General features: G+C 41.8%; 2 long non-coding RNA genes across 2 annotated transcripts in view; one reads left to right on the top strand and one right to left on the bottom strand.

Moving 5' to 3' along the window:
• LOC146304839 (uncharacterized) overlaps nt 1-1269 on the top strand; it is a 6519-nt gene extending 5250 nt beyond the window's left edge. Inside the window, exons 3-4 of the long non-coding RNA XR_014769297.1 lie at nt 237-298; nt 1158-1269. This is a non-coding gene — a long non-coding RNA (uncharacterized LOC146304839). The remainder of the gene's footprint in view (nt 1-236; nt 299-1157) is intronic.
• Nucleotides 1270-6649: 5380 nt separating this feature from the next.
• LOC146304840 (uncharacterized) lies at nt 6650-8831 on the bottom strand. Its single transcript, XR_014769299.1, has 3 exons — nt 8437-8831; nt 6890-7008; nt 6650-6709 (listed from the first exon to the last, which is right to left on the bottom strand). It is a non-coding gene; the product is annotated as an uncharacterized LOC146304840 (long non-coding RNA).
• Nucleotides 8832-9244: the final 413 nt, after the last annotated feature.

Consider the following 9244-nt stretch of genomic DNA (forward strand, 5'->3'; position numbering starts at 1 on the left):
TACAAAGACAGATAAAAACAATGAAAAATGATAATACATTAAAAAAAAAAACAAGTAAAAACACAAAACTGTCCACAACAGTCCTCTGTTTAGTCTCTGTGCTGCTGTCCCTCACTGCTTCTAGGAAGTGTGCTGTACTCAACACCATCTACTGTAGGAAACACACTGACTCTGGATCAGTGGCTCACACAACCACACTTCAAATAACCTGACTTTTATTTATCTCACACTTGCAGATACGCAGCCTCCATGGACCGCATCTTGGAGGACGACCCAGTGAGACCACGTCTTCACTCTGGTGAGATATTTATTCTCAGTATGACCCACTGCTGCAACCAAAATGCTTTCAGTTCAGACGCCTCTTTCTTAAAGGAGCAATCTGTAAAATATGGCCACATTTTAAAATTAAACCGTGCAACAAATCCACAAACATTATCGGCTTTATCACCTTTGTTTTTACAATATTCAATAACCACATTTACTTCAAGTCAGCAGTCGGCAGTGACTCTGAGGACAACACGTGGACATATTTTACATTCTCATCCTTTAAACTTGTCATATGTGAAAAGTTTACACAATTTACACTCAAGCCAAACCTTCTGTTAACTAAAAGTCTTGCTTAAAGGGACAGTTCACCCCCTAAATCAAAAATACATTTCTTACACTGGCATGTAGTGCTTTTTATCCATCTACAGTCTTTTGCTGTAACTTGCAGAGTTTTGGGGATACCGCTCCTAGCAATTTCTGCCTTCTCTTCAGTATAATGGGACTAAATGATACTTAGCTTTCAGCGCTCAAAGCACCAAAACATACATTTCAACATTTCAAAAACAAAATAATAATACACACACCTTGTTGTGAGCACTTTCATCTAACAACTACTCTTTTATAGTAGTAACTGCCTCCTGATTTTTGGAGAGACACACTGATTTTTCTTTTTTAGAATCTACTTTTTGGTGCTTTAAGGACCACAGTCCCAGTGACATTTAGTCCCATTATGTTGGACAGAAGGCAGACGTCTCTACGGCTCGTATCTCTCACCAAAAATATTTACATGGATAAACAGCACTACGGACCAGAGGGAAGAAATGTTTTTTTGACTGTGGGTGAACTGGCCCTTTAACACTTGCTTTTCACTCCTCTTTTCTATTTTTCAGGCAGACGCCCCCTAGTGGTCCAGTGTCAGAGAACATGTCCATGCAGCAGCTTCTTACATCTTCTTACATCTTATTAAATCTTCTCACATCTTATTAAATCTTCTTACATCTTATTAAATCTTCTCACATCTTATTAAATCTTCTCAGTGACTCTGTCCTCTGTTGTCGTCTCTCGTCTGGCAGGAATGCACCACTGGGGTGACTTGGAGGATGAAAATTTTCAAAATCTTGCAATAAAGAACAAATAAGTATAACCCCGTGTTTGTATCTCTGTGGAAACGCAGCGCCCTCCGCGCCAGGATCCAAATGGACGCCACGGGGGTTCGAACCAGGCAGAGAACTGCCTGCTGGCTCCGTAGCCACAATGAACCTCCACAACGCCACCTGAATCCCTTTGCACTTACACCTTTTCTCTGGGCGCTTTTATCTTTTCACTTTGGCTGTTGGACTTCAAAATTCATTGAGGACGATAAGGATCAAACCCACGACCTCCAACTCCCAAACCGCCTTCTTACGGCCTGAGCCATCGTCTCAGGTGATGAAGTCCTCCTCCTCAGAGGTTTTCACTTTTTTTTTTTTTTAACTTTGCTCTTCAAAAGTCACTGAGCCTTGTGAGGATCGAACCCACAACCTCCAACTCCCAAACCGCCTTCTTACGACCTGAGCTGAGCAGAGGTTTTCACTTTCTTCTATTATTGACACTGATGCGTTTTAATGAGTCTGTTTCTTATCAGAGGAAATCTTTGTTTGGATTACAACTGCGGTGACATATTTAACTTCTTCAGCTCATGGTGGCAGAGCGCTGATTAGAGCTTTTGAGGATCTGGGTTCCATCCCCATATGAACTTTTAGGTCTGTGTCCAACTAAAAGAGTAAAAATCTCCAAGAATCACAGGTCACATCTCTGGCCCAGTAGCTCACGGTGTAAGAGGACTACTCTGAAGTTTTGAGGTTCTGGGTTCAATCTGCATTGGGCTCAGTGACTTTTGAAGACCAGGGTCTAAAGAAAAAAAGTGAAAACCTCTCAGAACCACACCTTGACTGTCTGCAGGAATAGTGCAGGTCTTAAGACGAAGGCTTTGGCCCTTGAGGTCGTGTGTTCGAATCTTACCACCCTCGGTGACTTTTAAAGGCCAGAGTTCCAAGAAAAAAGTGAAAACCTCTGAGAACCGATGCATGCCTGTCGACTCCGATGGCGCAGGTGTTAAGGCGAAGTCTTTGGACTCTAAGGTTGGGTGATCGAATCTTACCGCCCTCGGTGACTTTTGAAGACCAGAGTCTAAAGAATGAAATGAAAACCTCTAAGAACCGACAAATAACTACCTGATCCAATAGCTCAGGCTGTAAGACAATGGCTTGGGAGGTGTGAGGTTTTAAGGTTAAATCCTCTGATAAGTCAGTCAATTTTGGAAGCTGATCTCCAAAGGTTAATATGAAAAGCTCTAAAAAAAAAAGACTCTGGGGTCGTGTGTTCGAATCTTACCACCCTTGGTGACTTTTAACGGCCAGAGTTCCAAGAAAAAAGTGAAAACCTCTGAGAACCAATGCATGCCTGTCGGCTCCGATAGCGCAGGTGTTAAGGCGAAGTCTTTGGACTCTGAGGTCGTGTGTTCAAATCTTGCCGCCCTCGGTGAATTTTGAAGTCCAACATCCAAAGTACAGAGATAAAAGCGCCCGGAAAAGTTATCCAAGTGTGTTGTGGACTTGGTGGCGTGGTGGATAGAACAAGGAACGTTGTCATCCCGGGGTGACAAGCTGCCCGCGGTTCGATTCCACCCGTTGCTGGGTTCCAGCACGGATGCGGTTGGCGGGTAGTGGAGGGGGCCGTGTCCCCTCCCAGACTTTCGGAGCCATAAATGCCAGGGGTTATAATACAGAGATGCATGAGCAGCTAAACTTTTACTGCCTATTTTTTAATCGCTAATTGCTAATTGCTATTTGCTAACTTCCTATTGCTAACTGCTAACTTCCTACTTACTTAATGACTCTCTTTAGAACAGTTGGAATCCTACGTACTTAAAGAAAGACAGTTGGAAGGAAGAAAGGAAGGAAGGAACGAAAGTTGGAATCGCTTGCCGCGCCGCCGTAATATATATATACTAGTATATATATATATATATATACTAGTATATATATATATATATATATATATACTAGTATATATATATATATATATATATATATATACTAGTATATATATATATATATATATATACTAGTATATATATATATATATATATATATATATATATATATATATACTAGTATATATATATATATATATATATGTACTAGTATATATACACTAGTATATATATACTGTATATACTATATAGCATAGACACTATAAAATATAGTATAAGCACTTTATATGTGCTGAAAACGGCCTTTTTCCTGGCTGAGCTGTTCCTGCAGGAGCTGGCGGTCAGGGTGGTCCAGAAAAACAAAATGGCGGCACCCAGGTAGAAACTCCACCAGGTGTTCCTGCAGGAAGTGGCAATCAGGGCGGGGCTCGTTAAGGCAAAGTGGCAACACCTGGGTAGAACCTCCACCACAGCCTACAAGTAGCAGCCTGGTGTCATTCGCCCCCTCTCTCTCAACAGGGCTGCACGTCTCAGGTGAGTTCTCTCTGAACAGGGCTCCACGGCTCCCAGGTCTGGCTCCACAGCTCCACGGCTCCCAGCTTTGGCTCCACGGCTCCCAGGTTTGGCTCCACGGCTCCGTGGCTCCACAGCTCCACGGCTCAGCTCGGCTCTCCTGCTTTTCTGCCTGCAAAACACATCCCAGTCACTACTGATGCCTCCATATCCACACCTCGTATCTTTTTTTGTAAATCATTATGTAAAATGCTTAGTTTTACCTGGCTGTTCTTTTTGGCTGTATTTGTGTCATAAACCAGCTCGATGTATGTGAGAAATTTGCAGCCAAAAAACCCTGGTCCTCAAAGCACACTGCCCTGCATGTTTTAGACGTTTCCCTGCTCCAAGACACCTAATTCAAATGATCAGGTTGTTGTCAGGCTTCTGCAGAGCCTTGATGATGAGCTGATCATGTGAATCAGGTGTGTTGGAGCAGGGAAACATCTAAAACATGCAGGGCAGTGTGCTTTGAGGACCAGGGTTGGGAAACACTGGCTTAGACAATACATGTTGGCTGTGATAACCATGTGGTTTTTGCTTTCACCATGTGCTCACTCAGCAGGCTTGACTTCGTTGGACAATGACCGTAAAACTACAACAAAGGTGAGATAAAACACGACATCCCTTCTTAAAATCTAACTTTTACCTGGTTTCATTTACTGCCAATTTGACTGTTGAATGTTCAGAGCAAACCAAGGACACAACCAAACGTTAGCGAGCTAGCTTGATAGCAGCAGATGCAGTGTGTTTGTGTGCGGTTACTTACCTGACAAGAAACTGCACTCCTTCCGGTTTTCATCCAGTCTCGTCTCTCTCCCTTTTCCACTCGTCTTCCGCATGTCTTTATGTTGCAGGTCCACAAAGAGCCAAGACAAATGGTGTTTATCCGGCAGACTTGTAGCAAACATTTCGCCCATGTGGTTGAAATGGCGGCGCATCCACGTCACGACCTGCCCAGGAAGGAAGTCGGTGGGTTTCTTCCAGGTGAGGTATCATTGCCAGACTAGTCTGAGGAGAAATTTGCAAAATGTCAGGTGTGTTTGATAACAAATCACTGCATGTTTTTTCCCCTCTGGTGTTCCTACAGGTCTTTGTGTCAAGTATTGTGGACAAGTTTGACAATGTTGAATTCCTGAGTGGTAAATGTTTAAATTGTGCACCAAATCTGTTGAATAAACCAATTCAAACCTTTGAAAGTGTTTTCCTTACAGATTTATGACTAGAACAATTAAGTGTTAGGTTGCTTCTTAATCTTCAGAAGCCATATTACTTGCTGTTTTAAAGGGCTAGTTCATGCAAAAATAAATTCAGTTGTTATCCACTGGCCGTCATGCCGACTGAAGGGTGGGGGTTAGTTTTTTTTTTTTTGTAGTCCGTAAACACTGCTGAAGTTTCACAGGAAGACATTGCTGCAAACTCTGAAAAAGAGGTCAATGTTTTCAAAAGAAAACATTGAATGCCTTCATTCTGCTCAGCTGGTGAAATTCAGGTCTCCCAAAGCTCCAACATGCTAAGCTAACTTGACAATTAAACTTAATTTTCACTTTTGTTTTTTAGCTTTGAGCCACATGCATGTTAGCATGTACACTGTCTGTCTGCTGGGTTTTTATTTTGGTTTTTCTTCTTTATCTAAACTGGTCACAAATCACTTAAATTGTTTGGGAGTTTGATACACCAGTTCTGTGGAAAAAACATCAAACCTTTAAACATGTGAAGAAAATGATCTGGTATTAAAGTGCTGTTTGACTTTAGAAATACCATTTTAGAACAGTAACAATTAGAAGTGGACTAAGCAGGATGTGGACTTAGCATAAAACAGGATGTTGGTTCTTTGTAACAGACATGACACATTGATTTCCATTTGTTCAATTACACTTAGTGACATGGAAAAGCTTGCATAGAGATGACACTTTATTTTAGGAGAGAAGTGCTGACATTCATGTCTAAATGTGAGGTGGACTTTACAGAGAGTGGTACGTTGTTAGATGTGAGGCAGGTGGCTTCGGCTCTAAACTCTGGTACATTCTGTTTAGACAGGGCAGTGCACTCAGTGAGGGAAATAATAAAATTTTCATTATGAGAACACAATTATTTGACCCCAAAAATGTTAATTTCATACAGATATGTTAGGTTCTGGATTTAATAGTACATTCTACAAGTGTAAACAAGGAAACCAGTAGGTCCAGAATTTTATCAAAATCTGCAAACACAGTTTTGAATGTACCCTCCCTGACTTGGGTTTGAAGTTTGATTTTTTTTTTTTAAACCATTAACACTCATAAAGGGGAGTCTGTAGCAGTCTGTAACTTTGGTCTTATGGAAACCAATTTCTGCCAATAAAAAAGGAAGATTAAACTTAAATATGCAAAAGAAAAAGTGAACAAAAAGATGAGTAATTTTAAGCAAAATAGGTTATGATACAAAATTTTTTGCATGTTTGTCACACTTCAATGTTTCACATCAAACAAATTTGAATATTAGTCAAAGACAAGACAAAATGCAGTTTTTAAATGGTTTTCATTATTAAAGGGAGAGAAACTGAACTCAGGTATGATAAACCACAGTTAAGTTTTCACAGGGGGGGCAATCACTTTTTCACATGGAGGTTTGGATTTTTTTTCTCCCTTAATAATAAAAAAGTTCATTTAAAAACTGGTGGTGCAACAAAATTAAATTTAATGGAGGTTAAGAGTAAAAATTAAACTGAGTTTTAAATATCTAAATATCTGAGCATCTATAACATCCCCGTGTCCAGTTGATCAAACCCTGGCAGTTTAAATTCTCCCAAAGGCAGTGTGGGTCTTCATTCGTCACATCACACAGGTGAAAGCGTGTCTTACTAAGTAGGTGCAACAACAACAACAAAAAAAATTACCTCTGTGCAGCTTCATGGTGCAAAGGTCTCAACAGCATCTGTTATAAAATAGAACATGTTATAAATTAAAACATAAACCAGAAATGGGACTTTAAATCCAGCGTTTTGAACCCAGCTTCCATCATGGCTCCCTGTCTTCACTACCACCAGCAGTCCTGGAGGGGTAGCCTGAGGGGAGCTGGGAAGCGGTGGGCAGACGGACAGACAGACAGACTTACGAGGGTCTCATTCCAGTCCAAAGGTGTTGGTCTCCTCCACGGCGGTCAGCATCTTCTCATACAGCATAGAGAAGGATGGCGAGGGTGGCAGGTCCAGCCGGTTGAAACAAGTGTGAGCCCTGGACAGAGACCACAGGAGGACATATTATACATTGGTTGCATTTTCTTTTCACTTAAGGAGGCGTCTTTTGAGCAGCACGCCGGCAGAGGAGCAGCTTCAGTCCTCTGTGTTTTTAGGACTAAAGTTGTCTTGTGGTTACATTTACTGTAGGGATGCACAATAAATATCACAATCTCTATTATTCTGCTCACAAAATTATAGCAAAACATTTCAGCTATATTAATATCTGATCTGGCAGATCATGTCAAAGCATTTAATTGGGATTTCTGAGGCAAATTACAGACAGATGGCGCGTCAATTGCCACAGAGCAGGTCGAACGGGTAGGAAGTCAGCCACAGAAAACAGGGGAGAATCTGGTTGATTTTCAAAATATAAGACCCCGTTCAGACTCGCGGTCATAAAGACAGACAGAAAATAAACAATTTAACTACGTAGCCTGCTTATCCATAGGAAGGAGGATTTAATCAACAAATTCAGAGCAGGTAAACATAATCAGACAGGCAAAACGCTGCGCTTTGAATAATTAAAATTTTTAAAGTTCTATGAAAGCTTGAATTGAACCATTATGATTACTAGTGCCATTGTCAGACTGATGCAAAATAAACAATATTTTGTTGTTTAAATGTTTGCATGTGTCTATCATTTGATTCAGTCATATACCAAAATCCATTTAAATTGAAAAATGCTGCTTCTTGTGGCAAATATCGTTATGCCATTAAAATGTGATTGAGATGAATTAATCACAAAGCTTGTAATTAGATTATTTTTTTAATCAAGTCCCACCCCTAACATATGTACATATATATATATATATATATATATATATATATATATATATATATATATATATATATATATATATACACACATATATACACACATACACACCGAGTACATTTCAAAAAGTAAACTTTTACTCCATTTTACGTCATCTGATTTATAAATTAGTTTTTCTACAATTTTTCACTCGCCCTTTCTTTCCTTCCTCCTTCTTGATTTACGGAAGTCTCGCGAGATCTGCACGGTTCGGTTCTTCATCGAACAGGTTCTACAAACTAATAATGCTATAAACTGTGGTTCTATAATGAGGCGTTACAATGAGGATGTACAAGTCTAGCTGGATTTAGGGACATCAAACACTCACGGTCTGAGTTAGAATAATAGCTCTTCCGAGATCTCTCGCAGGTCTGGGGTTACCTTGAAGCCATGAGCTCTGTGTTCGCTCAGTGCACATCCGCATCCGCAGATGTGCACTCCGACAATAACTGCAGTAAAACTCAAACAAAAGCGACATTAAACACCACGTTCCTTCCCACAACAGTCCCTCATTTTAACCTCGAGTCATTCGGGCGGTTTGATCGCCGGGCAGTTTGTTTCTGAGCCCCAAATTGTCATCTACTGTCTGCACAGGTGTTGTTAGCTTACCTGTTAGCTGGTTAGCAGCGGCCGCACGGATCCTGCTGTTTGTTTTTGTGAGTCCGTTGAGCCTCTGATTCACCCCAGAACTCGTAATAAACTTCGGTCCATGTTGTCGTTGTCCTCCCTGCGTCCTCTCGTCCTTTATGAAGCGAATTATCCGCTCCTTTTCCAACAGTTTCTGCTGCCGCTGACGCGGCTTGGGAGGTTTGAGGTTTTAAGGTTAAATCCTCTGATAAGTCAGTCAATTTTGGAAGCTGATCTCCAAAGGTTAATATGAAAAGCTCTAAAAAAAAAAAGAAAAGAAAGTTTAAGTCAACCTCTTAAACTGTCTGCATTATCATGTCATGATTTGAGGGAAAGTTTACAACCAGTCCAACTCATTAACTCCAGCTATGTGTTTGATTTGGGGTTGGGGTGGGTGGTGGTGAGGTGGGTTGGGCGGGGTTGGGTGGGTGGTGATGAGGTGGTGGTGCGGTGGGTTGGGCGGGGGTGGGTGGTGGTGATGAGGTGGTGGTGATGAGGTGGGTTGGGTGGTGGTGGTGGTGGTGAGGTGGGTTGGGCGGGGGTGGTGGTGGTGAGGTGGGTTGGATGGGGGTGGGTGGTGGTGATGAGGTGGTGGTGATGAGGTGGGTTGGGTGGTGGTGGTGGTGGTGAGGTGGGTTGGAGGGGGGTAGGTGGTGGTGATGAGGTGGTGGTGAGGTGGGTTGGGTGGTGGTGGTGGTGGTGGTGAGGTGGGTTGGACGGGGGTGGGTGGTGGTGATGAGGTGGTGGTGATGAGGTGGGTTGGGTGGTGGTGGTGGTGGTGAGGTGGGTT

The sequence above is a fragment of the Lutjanus erythropterus genome, chromosome 24 (genome assembly GCF_056507025.1).
Source record: "Lutjanus erythropterus isolate fLutEry1 chromosome 24, fLutEry1.hap2, whole genome shotgun sequence".
NCBI lineage: Eukaryota > Metazoa > Chordata > Actinopteri > Lutjaniformes > Lutjanidae > Lutjanus > Lutjanus erythropterus.